This window comes from Phoca vitulina, unplaced genomic scaffold, assembly GCF_004348235.1.
Source record: "Phoca vitulina isolate PV1807 unplaced genomic scaffold, GSC_HSeal_1.0 scaffold98, whole genome shotgun sequence".
Lineage (NCBI taxonomy): Eukaryota > Metazoa > Chordata > Mammalia > Carnivora > Phocidae > Phoca > Phoca vitulina.
The window spans coordinates 1058756-1071665 of NW_022589801.1; the positions used below are offsets into that span (position 1 = coordinate 1058756).

Genomic DNA, 12910 nt, shown 5'->3' on the forward strand with positions numbered 1-12910 from the left:
AAACAGTACAGAGGTTCCTCAAAAAGTTAAACATAGAACTACCCTATGACCCAGCAATTGCACTACTAGGTATTTATCCAAAGGATACAAAAATACTGATTTGAATGGGCACATGCACCCCAATGTTTATAGTAGCATTATCAACAATTTCCAAGCTATGGAAAGAGAAAGTGTCCGTAGACTGATGAATGGATAAAGAGGATGTGGTGTGTGTGTGTGTGTGTGTGTGTGTGTGCGCGTGTGCATATATATATATATATATATATATATATATATATATATATATATAATGGAATATTATTCAGCTATCAAAAAGAATGAATTCTTGCCATTTGCAATGACATGGATGGAGCTAGAGAGTGTTATGCTGAGCAAAATAAGTCAGAGAAAGACAAACACCATATGATTTCACTCATGTGGAATTTAAGAAACAAAACAGATGAACATAGGGGAATGGAAAAAAAGAGGGAAGCAAACCATTAGAGATTCTTTATGATAGAGAACAAACCCAGGGTTGATGGATGGAGGTGGGGGGATGGGCTAAATGGGTGATGGGTATTAAGAAGGGCACTTGTGATGAGCACTGGGTATTATACATAAGTGATGAAGCACTAAATTCTACACCTGAAACCAATTTTACCCTATATGTTAGCTAGAATTTAAATAAAAACTTGAAATAAAAAAGATCTATATAAGGAAAACTTCACAACTTTGATGGAATAAAAGAAGATCTAAATAAATATATATTCCATGTTCATGGATTGGAAGATGCAATATTGTTAAGATGTCAATATGTATGTCAATTTATACATTCAACACTATCCCAATCAAAACCCCAATAAGCTATTTTGTAGATATCAACAAACTGATTCTAAAATCTACATGGAAAGGCAGAAGACCTAGAATAGCCAATATAATACTAAATAAGAACAAAGTTGGAGGACTCAATACCCAATTTCAGGACTAACTATAAAACTACAATAATCAAGATAGCAAAAGATAGTGTTGTCAAAAGAATAGATGCGTAAATCAGGGGAACAGAACAGACAGCCCAGAAATAGATACAATCAAATGTAGTCAACTGATCTTTTATAAAGAAGAAAGGACTGACAATTCAATGGAGAAATAACTGTCTTTTCAACAAATGGTGCTGGCACAATTAGATGTCCATATACAAAAAAAGAACCTAAACACACACCTCGTACCTATCGTGAAAATTAACTCAAAATAGATCACAGGCTTAAATGTAAAGCACAAAAGTATAAAAGTTCTAGAAGGAAACGGAAAATCTAGATGACTTTGGATTTGGTGAAGAATTAAAAAAATATTTTTTATTGTGGTGAAGTGTATGTAACATAAAATTTACTATTTTAACCATTTTTAAGTGTACAGCTCTGTGGCATTAAGTACATCTACATTGTTCTGCAACCATTGCCATCCGTTTTCAGAGCTTTTTCATCTTTCCAAACTGAAACTCTATATCCATTAAACAAAAACTCTCCATTCTTCTCCCACCCTCCAGCCCCTGGAAACCACCCTTCTACTTTCTGTCTTTTAAAATTTGCTTATTCTGGATATTTCATATTAGTGAAACAATACAGTATTTATCCTTTCAGCTTATTTCATCTAGCATAGTTCCTTTGAATTTTATCATATTGTAGCATGAATCAGAATTTCCTTCCTTTTAAAGGCAAAATACTATTCCTTTGTATGTATTGACCATATTTTTAAAATCCATTCATCTGCTGATGAACTTAGATTGTTTCTACTTTTTGGCTACTGTGACTAGTGCTGTAATGAACATGGGAGCAAAAGTATCTGTTCAAGTCCCTGCTTTCAATTCTTTTGGATAAATACCCAGAAGTGGAATTGCTGGATCATATAGTAATTTTATGTTTAATTTTTTGAGGAACCATTGTATTGTTTTCCATAGAAGCTGCACTATTTTACATTCCCACCAGCAAGGGTTCCAATTTCTCTACATTCTGACACTTGCTATTTTCTGGGTATTTTATAATTTCATTTCATTTCATTTTTATTTTAATCATAGCCACCCTGATGGGTGTGAAATAGTATCTCACTGTGGTTTTGATTTGCATTTCTGTTATGACTAATGATATTGAGCATCTGGTCATGTACTTATTAGTATTTGCATATCTTCTTCAGAAAAATGTCTATTCACATCCTTTGCTCATTTTGCGATTGAGGTTTTGTGTGTGTGTGTTGTTGAGTTGTGATAATTATTTATATATTCTAGATATTAATTCCTTATCAGATAGACGGCTTGCAAATATATTCTCCTGCTCCATGGGTTGCATTTTCACTCTGTTGTTAGTATCTTTGAGGCATAAGAGCTTTCACTTTAATGAAGCCCAATTTATTTTTTCTTTTGTTGACTTTGCTTCTGGTGTTGTATTTCAAATATCATTACCAAATCCAATGTCATAAATTCCTCTGTGTTTTCTTCCAATAGTTTTGTAGTTTTAGCTCTTATGTTTAAGTCTTGATCTATTTTGAGTAATTTTTGTATATGGTATAAGGTAAGGGCCCTATTTTGTTCTTCTGCATGTGGATATCCAGTTTTCTAAACACCACTTATTAAAAAGACTGTCATTTTCCCATTGAATTATCTTGGCACCTTTGTCAAAAGTCATTTAACCATATACAAGGGGGTTTATTTCTGGTCTCTTTATCCTATTCCTTTGGCCTAGATGTCTGTATTTATGCCATTACCACACTGTTTTGATTACTATAACTTTTATATGTTTTTTTTTAAAGATTTTATTTATTTATTTGACAGAGAGAGAGACAGCGAGAGAGGGAACACAAGCAGGGGGAGCGGGAGAGGGAGAAGCAGACTCCCCGCCGAGCGGGAAGCCCGATGTGGGACTCGATCCCAGGACCCTGGGATCATGACCCGAGCCGAAGGCAGACGCTTAACCGACTGAGCCACCCAGGTGCCCCGTAATATGTTTTGAAATCAGGAATGTGAGGCCTCAAATCTTGTTCTTCTTTTTCAAGCTTGTTTTTGGCTATTCAGGGTCCCTTGAGATTTCATATGAATTTTAGGACAGATTTTCTAGTTCTGCAGAAAGTGTTCTTAGGATTTTGATAGGGATTGTGTTGAAACTGTAAATTACTTTGGTGTTATTGATATATTAATAATATTAAGTCTTCCAACCCATGAACATGGGATGTATTTTCATGTATATGTCTTTAATTTCTTTTGGCAATGCTTCGTAGTTTTCAACGTACAATCATTTCACTTCCTTGGTTGAGTTAATTCCTCAGTATTGTACTCCTTTTGATGTTACTATAAATGGAATTGTTTTTGTAATTTCCTTTTCATATTGTTCATTATTAGTGTATAGAAATGCAACTGAATTTTGTGTTTTGACTTTGTATCCTGCTATTTTCCTGAGTTCATTTATTCTAACAGGGTTTTGTTTTTTTTTTAATCTTCAGGATTTTCTGCATGTAAGATCATATCATCTGTGAACAAAACTAATTTTATGTCTTCCTTTCCAAATTGGATGCATTCTTTAAAAAAGTAGGCTCCATACCCATTGTGGAGCCCAATGCTTGAAATTACAACCCTGAGATCAAGACCTGAGCCAAGATCAAGAGTCGGATGCTTAACTGACTGAGCCACCCAGGCATCTGCTTTTTCTTTTTCTTTAAAAGATTTTATTTATTTATTTATTTATTTATTTATTTATTTATTTATTTATTTATGAGAGAGGGAGAGAGCGAGCAGTGAGGAGGGGCAGAGAGAGAGAGAATCCCAAGCTGACTCCACACTGAGCATGGAGCCTGACATGGGGCTCTATTTCCCAACCCTGAGATCATGACCTGAGCCTAAACCAAGAGCTGGACACCCAACTGACTCAGCCACCCAGGCACCCTGTTAAATGCTTTTTCAGCATCAATTGAGATGATCATGTGATGTTCTTCCTTCATTCTGTTAATGTAGTGTATTACATTGATTGATTTTTATATGTTAAACCATCTTTCAGTCCAGGAATAGATACCACTTGGTTGTGGTGCATAATCCTTTTAATACGCTGTTGAATTCAATTTGCTAGTATTTTGTTGAGGATTTTGCATCAATATCATTTGGGATATTGGTTTATAGTTTTCTTGTAGTGTCTGTGTTTGGCTTTGGTATCCAAGTAATGCTGGTCTCAGAATGAGTTAGCAACTGTTCCTCTTCAATGCTTTGGAAAAATTTGAAAAGGTTTGGTGTTAATTCTTCTGTAAATGTTTGGTAGAATTTACTAGGGAAGCCATCTGGCCCTGGGTTTTCTTTTTGGGAGATTTTTGATTACTTATTCAATCTCCTGACTAATTATAGGTCTATTCAGATTTTCTATTTCCTCATGATTCTATCCTGGTAGACTTTGTATTTCTAGAAATTTGTCCATTCTATCCAATTTATTGGCATACAAGTATTTATGATACTCTCTTACAGTCCTTTTTATTTCTGTAAAATTGGGAGTAACATTTCCTCTTTTATTTTTGTGGTAGTTAATTTGGTTCTTCCCTCTTTTTTCTTTGTCAGTCTATTTATCTCTGTTCTAGTCTTTAGTATTTCCTTACTCCTGCTAGATTTTGTTTTATTTCATTCTTGTTTTCTAGTTAAAGTACAAATTTAGGTTATTGATTTGAAACCTTTCCTCTTTTTTAATGTAAGCATTTCCACCAATAAATATCCCTGTTACCATTGCTCTCACTGCATCCCATAAGTTTTTGGCATATTCTCATGGAATTGGGCAGTTGTTGCTAGTAAATTGCAAGCTCTGCAGCTAGATACATGACTGTTACATCAGTTTGAAGTTTGTTCCCTTGTCAAAAGTTTAACTCTGGTAGAAGTTTGGCCTCACATTCTGGTGTTTGGACATCGATTAGCTAGGATATGTCTGGTCAAAAAGACCTTGGTGGCAAGCCAGATGCCTTATCACACCTCACTAGAGGAAAGGTGGCTGTTCTAAGCTCTGCCTAGCTGGTCAGGTTGGAGACACCAGGGATCTGTCTTTGACTACCAATGACTCCTTCTAGCAGCACAGCTGCCATTGTGGTCTTACCCCATCCTGTCCTCTCAGCTTCACCATGGGCTGTTCAGGTGGTAACATTTTGAACTGAGGGAGAGCCAAGGAGCTTCTGACCAGACATAGCTGTCTGTGATCTTGGGGCTGTGGGCTTGGCCTAAACATCACATTACTGCTTGGTTTCAGGTTGGACACTGCCAGGCACCTAATGCTTGACCTCTGTTTAAAAGAGGGACTTCAGGGGCGCATGGGTGGCTCAGTTGGTTAAGTGACTGCCTTCGGCTCAGGTCATGATCCCAGGGTCCCGCGATCGAGCCCCACATCGGGCTCCCTGCTCGGCTGGAAACCTGCTTCTACCTCTCCCATGACCCCTGCTTGTGTTCCCTCTCATGCTGTCTCTCTCTCTCTGTCAATTAAATAAATAAATAAAATCTTAAAAAAAAATAAAAGAGGGACTTCAGGTTCTTTTCAGCTTATTGCAGGAAGGAGTTACACTAGTCCAAGTTAAAAGCAGACCCCAAATGGTTACAAACCTATAAGCTGTGAGGTTTTTAAACTTGTGACAAGGGACAGAAGGGAAATTCTACTCATTGCAAAGAAATTCTCACTTAAGCTTCTGTGAGCCAGAAGCTCTTTTTTTTTTTTTTTTAAAGATTTTATTTATTCATTTGAGACACAGAGATACAGAGAGAGAGAGAGAGAGAGAGAAAGCATGAGCAGGGAGAGAGGCAGAGGGGGAGGGAGAAGCAGGCTCCTCGCTGAGCCAGGAGCCTGATGCGGGGCTCAATCCCAGGACCCTGGGACCATGACCTGAGCCGAAGGCAGATGCTTAACCATCTGAGCCACCCAGGCGCCCCTGTGAGCCAGAAGCTCTTAAAACCCATGAACCCGTGAACCTTCAGCTGGTCATCCTTAGCTGGTCCATTCTCTAGGAGGAACTGGCATGTGTCCTTGTGCCAGTCACCTTGTAGCTGAACTACTTTATATTCTGGGTGCTCAATTACAATACCATTGCAGGAGGGGGGAAAAGATGGCAGAGGAGTAGGGGACCCTATTCCAACCAGTCCCCAGAATTGAGCTGGATATCTACCAGACCACTCTGAGCACCCACAAAATCAGCCTGAGATGTAAGAAGATCTGGATCTCTACAAATAGAATAACACAGGCGGTTGGTTTCGAGGTATGAAGCGGGGAGCCGTGATTCCACGGGCAGATATCAGAGGATAAACGGCAGCGGGAGGGTGCCTGGCCGTGGGGATCCTACACCGCCGGTGAGCCACAGCCTCACACGCTGGGGATGGGGCACAGACTCGCAGACCAGTAGCAGTGGGGCAAGGACTTTAGGGCAGCCCCCTGACGGAAACCCAGAGCGGTGGGGGTCATGCGTGAGAAGTGGGAGCGGCTGGCGGTGTTAGAAGCACAAAGGGCAGAGACGTGCCCCGACCTGGAGGCAGGACTGGGAGCGTTGAGGAGGGGCGCACAACCCAGGACACTGCAGTTTATAGCAGCACGGACAGAAATGGAGATAGTGTGGCCCGGACAACTCACTGAAGAACAGACTGTGATCTCTCTGCTCTGAGGCAGAGGGTTGGAAATGGTCTCTTCTGCTCTGACTCTCGGAAGAGACACGGAAAGCCACCAGGGAAAGCCGCCAGAGAACAAAAGCCCCAAAAAACCGGTTTTCACTGAGCCCATCCCCCGCCACAGGGGGGCAGGGCAACTCTGCCCAAACAGGGTTGCCTGAGTAACAGCGTGGCAGTCCCCTCCCCCAGAAGACAGGCTGGGAGAACAAGAGGCCAGCAACCCTAAGGTCCCAAGAAAACAGGTGCACCTTGCTTGGGTTGTGGTCAATAATTTGGACTCTATACATTCCCTCAACCACCCCTCAACAGAATGACTAGGAGGAGGAACCCCCAAAATAGGAAAGACTCAGAGATTATGACTTATGCTGCAGATTTACAAATGGATGCAGATATAACCAAGATGTCGGAGATGGAATTCAGGCTAGCAATTGTGAAGACAATGGCTAGAATGGAGAAATCAATTAATGGCAACATAGAGTCTCTAAGGGCAGAAATGAAAGCTGAATTGGCAGAACTTAAAAATGCTATCAGTGAGATCCAATCTAATCTAGATAATTGAACAGCTAGGGTAAGTGAGGCAGAAGAACAAATTAGTGACCTGGAAGACAATTTAATAGATAAAAAGGGAAAAGAGGAGTCCAGGGAAAAACATCTCAGAATCCATGAAAATAGAATCAGAGAAATAAGTGACACCATGAAGCATTCCAATGTCAGAATTATTGGAATCCCAGAAGGGGTGGAGAGAGAGAGAGGACTAGAAGATATATTTGAGCAAATCGTAGCTGAGAACTTCCCTAATCTGGGGAATGAAACAAACATTTGTGTCCCTAGAGGCAGAGAGGACCCCTCCTAAGATCAAGGAAAACAGGCCAACACCCTGGCATGTAATAGTAAGACTCGCAAATCTTAGAACCAAGGAGATCATCTTAAGGACAGTTAGGGGGAAGAGATTCCTTACATACAGAGCAAGGAACATCAGAATAATGTCAGACCTATCCACAGAGACCTGGCAAGCCAGAAAGGGCTGGCAAGACATATTCAGGGTACTAAACGAGAAGAACATGCAGCCAAGAATACTTTATCTGGCAAGGCTGTCATTTAGAATGGATGGATGGGGAGATGCAGAGCTTCCAAGACTGGCAGAAGCTGAAATAATATGTGACCACTAAGCTGGCCCTGCAAGAAATATTAAGGGGGGGTTCTACAAAAGGAGAAAGACCCCAAAAGTGATATACAACAGAAATTTACAGGGACAGTCTATAAAAACAAGGTCTTCACAGGCAACAAGATGACAATAAATTCATATCTTTCAATAATCACTCTCAATGTGAACGGCCTAAATGCTCCCATAAAACGGCACAGGGTTGCAGATTGGATAAAAAGACAGGACCCATCCATATGCTGTCTACAAGAGACTCATTTTGAACGTAAAAAATACATCCAGACTGAAAGTGAAGGGATGGAGATCCATCTTCCATGCCAGCGGACCTCAAAAGAAAGCTGGGGTAGCAATTATTATATCAGACAAATTAGATTTTAAACTAAAGACTGTAGTTAGAGGCACAGAAGGACACTATATCATTCTTAAAGGGTCATCCAACAAGAAGATCTAACAATTGTAAACATCTACACCCCCAACATGGGAGCAGCCATCTACATAAGCCAACTATTAACCAAAGTAGTCCTATTGATAACAATACGTTAATTGTAGGGGACCTCAATACTTCACTCTCAGCAATAGACAGATCATCTAAGCAGAAAATCAACAAAGAAACAAGAGCTTTGAATAACACACTGGACCAGATGGACCTCATAGATAGATACAGAACATTCCACCCTAAAACAACAGAAAACTCATTCTTCTTGTGCGCACATGGAACTTTCTCCAGAATAGACCACATACTGGGTCACAAATCAGGTCTCAACCGATACCAAAAGATTCAGATTATTCCCTGCATACTCTCAGACCATAATGATTTAAAACTGGAACTCAGTCAAAAGAAAAAATTTAGAAGAAATTCAAACACTTGGAAGCTAAAGACCACTCTGATCAAGAATGTTTGGGTCAACCAGGAAATTAAAGAAGAACTTAAACAATTCATGGGAAACCAATGAGAACAAAACACATTGGTCCAAAACCTATGGGATACTGCCAAGGCTGTCCTAAGGGAAAAATATATAGCCATCCAAGCCTCACTCAAAAAATAGAAAAATCCCGAATTCACCAGCTAACTCTACATCTTAAAGAACTAGAGAAAAAGCAACAAACGATGCCTAAGCCACACATTAGAAGAGAAATAATTAAGATTAGAGCAGAGATCAATGAATTAGAAACCAGAAACACAGTAGAAATGAAACTAGAAGTTGGTTCTTTGAAAGAGTTAATAAGATCGATAAACCACTGGCCAGACTTATCCAAAAGAAGAGAGAAAGGACCCAAATTAATAAAATTATGAATGAAAGGGGACAGATCATGACTAACACCAAGGAAATAGAAACAATTATTAGAAATTATTATCAACAATTATATGCCAATAAACTGAGGAATCTGGATGAAATGGAGGCCTTCCTGGAAGCCTATAAGCTGCCAAGACTGAAACAGGAAGAAATTGACAACCTGAATAGGCAAATAACCAGTAAGGAGATTGAAGCAGTGATCAAAAACCTCCCAAAAAACAAGAGTCCAGGGCCTGATGGATTCCCTGGGGAATTCTACCAACATTCAAAGAAGAAAGAATACCTATTCTCCTGAAGCTGTTTCAAAAAATAGAAACAGAAGGAAAGCTCCCAGATTCATTCTATGAGGCCAGAATTACCTTAATCCCCAAACCAGGCAAAGACCCCATCAAAAAGGAGAATTTCAGACCGATATCCCTGATGAATATGGATTCCAAAATCCTCAACAAAATCCTAGCTAATAGGATCCAACAATACATTAAGAGAATCATCCGCCACGACCAAGTGGGATTTATCCCCGGGATGCAAGGGTGGTTCAACATTTGCAAATCAATCAATGTGATAGAACACATTAATAAGAGGAGGGAGAAGAACCATATGGCCCTCTCAATTGATGCAGAAAAAGCATTTGACAAATACAGCATCCTTTCCTGATTAAAACTCTTCAGAGTATAGGGATAGAGGGAACATTCCTCAAGTTCATAAAATCCATCTGTGAAAAACCCATAGCGAATATCATCCTCAATGGGGAAAAGCTGAGAGCCTTTCCCTTAAGATCAGGAACACGTCAAGGATGCCCACTCTCTCCACTATTGTTCAACATAGTAATAGAAGTCCTAGCAACAGCAATCAGACAACAAATAAAAGGCATTCAAATTGGCAAAGAAGAAGTCAAACTCTCTCTTTTTGCAGATGACATGATATTTTATGTGGAAAACCCAAAAGACTCCACCACCAAATTACTAGAACTCATACAGGAATTCAGTAATGTGGCAGGATACAAAATCAATGCACAGAAATCAGTTGCTTTCTTATACACTAACAACGCAACTGTAGAAAGAGAAATTAGAGAAACGATTCCACTTACAATAACACCAAAAACCATAGATACCTCGGAATAAACCTAACCAAAGAGGTGAAAGATCTATACTCTAGGAACTACAGAACACTCATGAAAGAAACTGAAAAACACACAAAAAGATGGAAAAACATTCCATGCTCATGGATCGGAAGAATAAACATTGTTAAAATGTCTGTGCTACCCAGAGCAATCTATACCTTCAAAGCCATCCCGATCAAAATTCCAATGACATTTTTCAAAGTGCTGGAACAAACAATCCTAAAAATTGTATGGAATCAGAAAAGACCCCGAATCACCAAGGAAATGTTGAAAAAGAAAAACAAAGCTGAGGGCATCACGTTGCCCGATTTCAAGCTATATTACAAAGCAGTGATCACCAAGACACCATGGTACTGGCACAAAAACAGACATACAGACCAATGGAACAGAATAGAGAGCCCAGATATGGACCCTCAACTCTATGGTCAAATAATCTTTGACAAAGCAGGAAAAAATATGGAATGGAAAAAAGACAGTCTCTTCAATAAATGGTGCTGGGAAAATTGGACAGCCATATGCAGAAGAATGAAACTCGACCATTCTCTAACACCATTCACAAAGATAAACTCAAAATGGATGAAAGACCTCAATGTGAGACAGGAATCCATCAAAATCCTAGAGGAGAACATAGGCAATAACATTTTTGACATCGGCCACAGCAACTTCTTTCAAGATACATCTCCAAAAGCTAGTGAAACAGAAGCAAAAATGAACTTTTGGGACTTCATCAAGATAAAAAGCTTCTGCACAACAAAGGAAACAGTCAACAAAACTAAGAGGCAACCCACAGAATGGGAGAAGATATTTGCAAATGACACTACAGATAAAGGGCTGGTATCCAAGATCTATAAAGAACTTCTCAAACTCAACACCCAACAAACAAATAATCAAGTCAAAAAGTGGGCAGAAGACATGAACAGACACTTCTCTGAAGAAGACATACAAATGGCTAATAGACACATGAAAAAATATTCATCATCATTGGCCATCAGGGAAATTCAAATCAAAACCACAATGAGATACCACCTTATACCAGTTAGAATGGCCAAAATGGACAGGGAAAGAAACAACAAATGTTGGAGAGGTTGTGGAGAAAGGGGAACCCTCTTACACTGTTGGTGGGAATGCAAGTTGGTACAGCCACTTTGGAAAACAGTGTGGAGGTTCCTCAAAAATTTAAAAATAGAGCTACCCTGTGACCCAGCAATTGCACTCCTGGGTATTTACCCCAAAGACACAAATGTAGTGAAAAGAAGGGCCATATGCACCCTAATGTTCATAGTAGCAATGTCCGCAATAGCCAAACTGTGGAAAGAGCCGAGATGCCCTTCAACAGATGAATGGATAAAGAAGATGTGGTCCGTATATACAATGGAATATTACTCAGACATCAGAAAGGATGAATACCCAACTTTTACATCAACATGGATGGGACTGGAGGAGATGATGCTAAGTGAAATAAGTCAAGCAGAGAAAGTCAATTATCATATGGTTTCACTTATTTGTGGAACATAAGGAATAGCATGGAGGACATTAGGAGAAGGAAGGGGGGAGATCGGAGGGAGAGTTGAACCATGAGAGACTATGGACTCTGAGAAACAAACTGAGGGTTCTAGAGGGGAGGGGTGTGGGGGGACAGGTTAGCCCAGTGATGGGTATTAAGGAGGGCACGTACTGCATGGAGCACTGGGTGTTATACAAAAACAGTGAATCGTGGATCACCACATCAAAAACTAATGATGCATGGTGACTAACATAACATAATAAAATAAAATAAAATATAAAATAAAATAAAAATAACATTGCAGGCAACTTCCTTCTTAAATGCTTTCACTTGTTTCTTTTTTTATCATAATCATCAGTGATCCCTTGGAAAGTAGTATGGGTCTTCCTGCCATTTCTCTGTTGCATTCTTATACGGATAAAATCCTCAGTGCCAGCAGGAAGCAGATCATCACTTTTACTTGCATCAACAAAGGGGTTGAAAGAGTGGAGGTTCTGGATAGCAGACATAATATGATTCCTTTTCTTCAGTAGAAACGGCCTGTGGAAGGAGGCGGTGGGGGAAGGTGGACTGGGGGTATGGAGTGTGCAGAAGCCAGGGGGCAAAAGGGAGAGGCTGCTGTCCTCAGTGGTGGCTTAGTGACTGGAGCTTATTTTCATTTTTGTTTATCTCAAGATATTTTGTAATTTCCTTTTGGACCCGTTTGTTGTTTAAGAGTGTGTTTTTAAATTCTCACATATTAATGAATTTTCCGGTTATTTTTCTGCTGTTGATTTCTAGTTGCATTCCCTTGTGACCAAAAAAAAAAAAAAAAAAAAAAACATTCTTTGCATGATTTCAATCTTTTTATGTTTATTAAGACTTGCTTTGTGTCTACATATGGTCTAACCTAGAGAATGTTCCATGTGTACTTGAGAGAAATGTATTCTGCTGTTGTTGCTGTTCATTGGAGTGTTCTGTATCTCTCTGTTAGGTTAAATTGCTCTACAGGGTTGTTCAAGTTCTCTACTTTCTTATTGATAAGCTCTTTGCCTGGTCTTTCTATTATTGAAAGTGGGATATTGGGGGTGCCTGAGTGGCTCAGTCAGTTGGGCATCTGCCTTCACCTTTGGTTGTGATCCTAGGTTTGTGGGATCGAGTCCCACATTGGGCTCCCTGCTCAGCAGGGAGTCTGCTTCTCCTTCTCCCTCTGCTGCTT

The 12910-nt window shown here is 39.6% G+C and overlaps 1 pseudogene; it reads right to left on the bottom strand.

Annotated features, from left to right (window-relative positions):
* Positions 1-4129: 4129 nt before the first annotated feature.
* On the bottom strand, positions 4130-12221 carry LOC116627554 (annotated as a pseudogene).
* Positions 12222-12910: the final 689 nt, after the last annotated feature.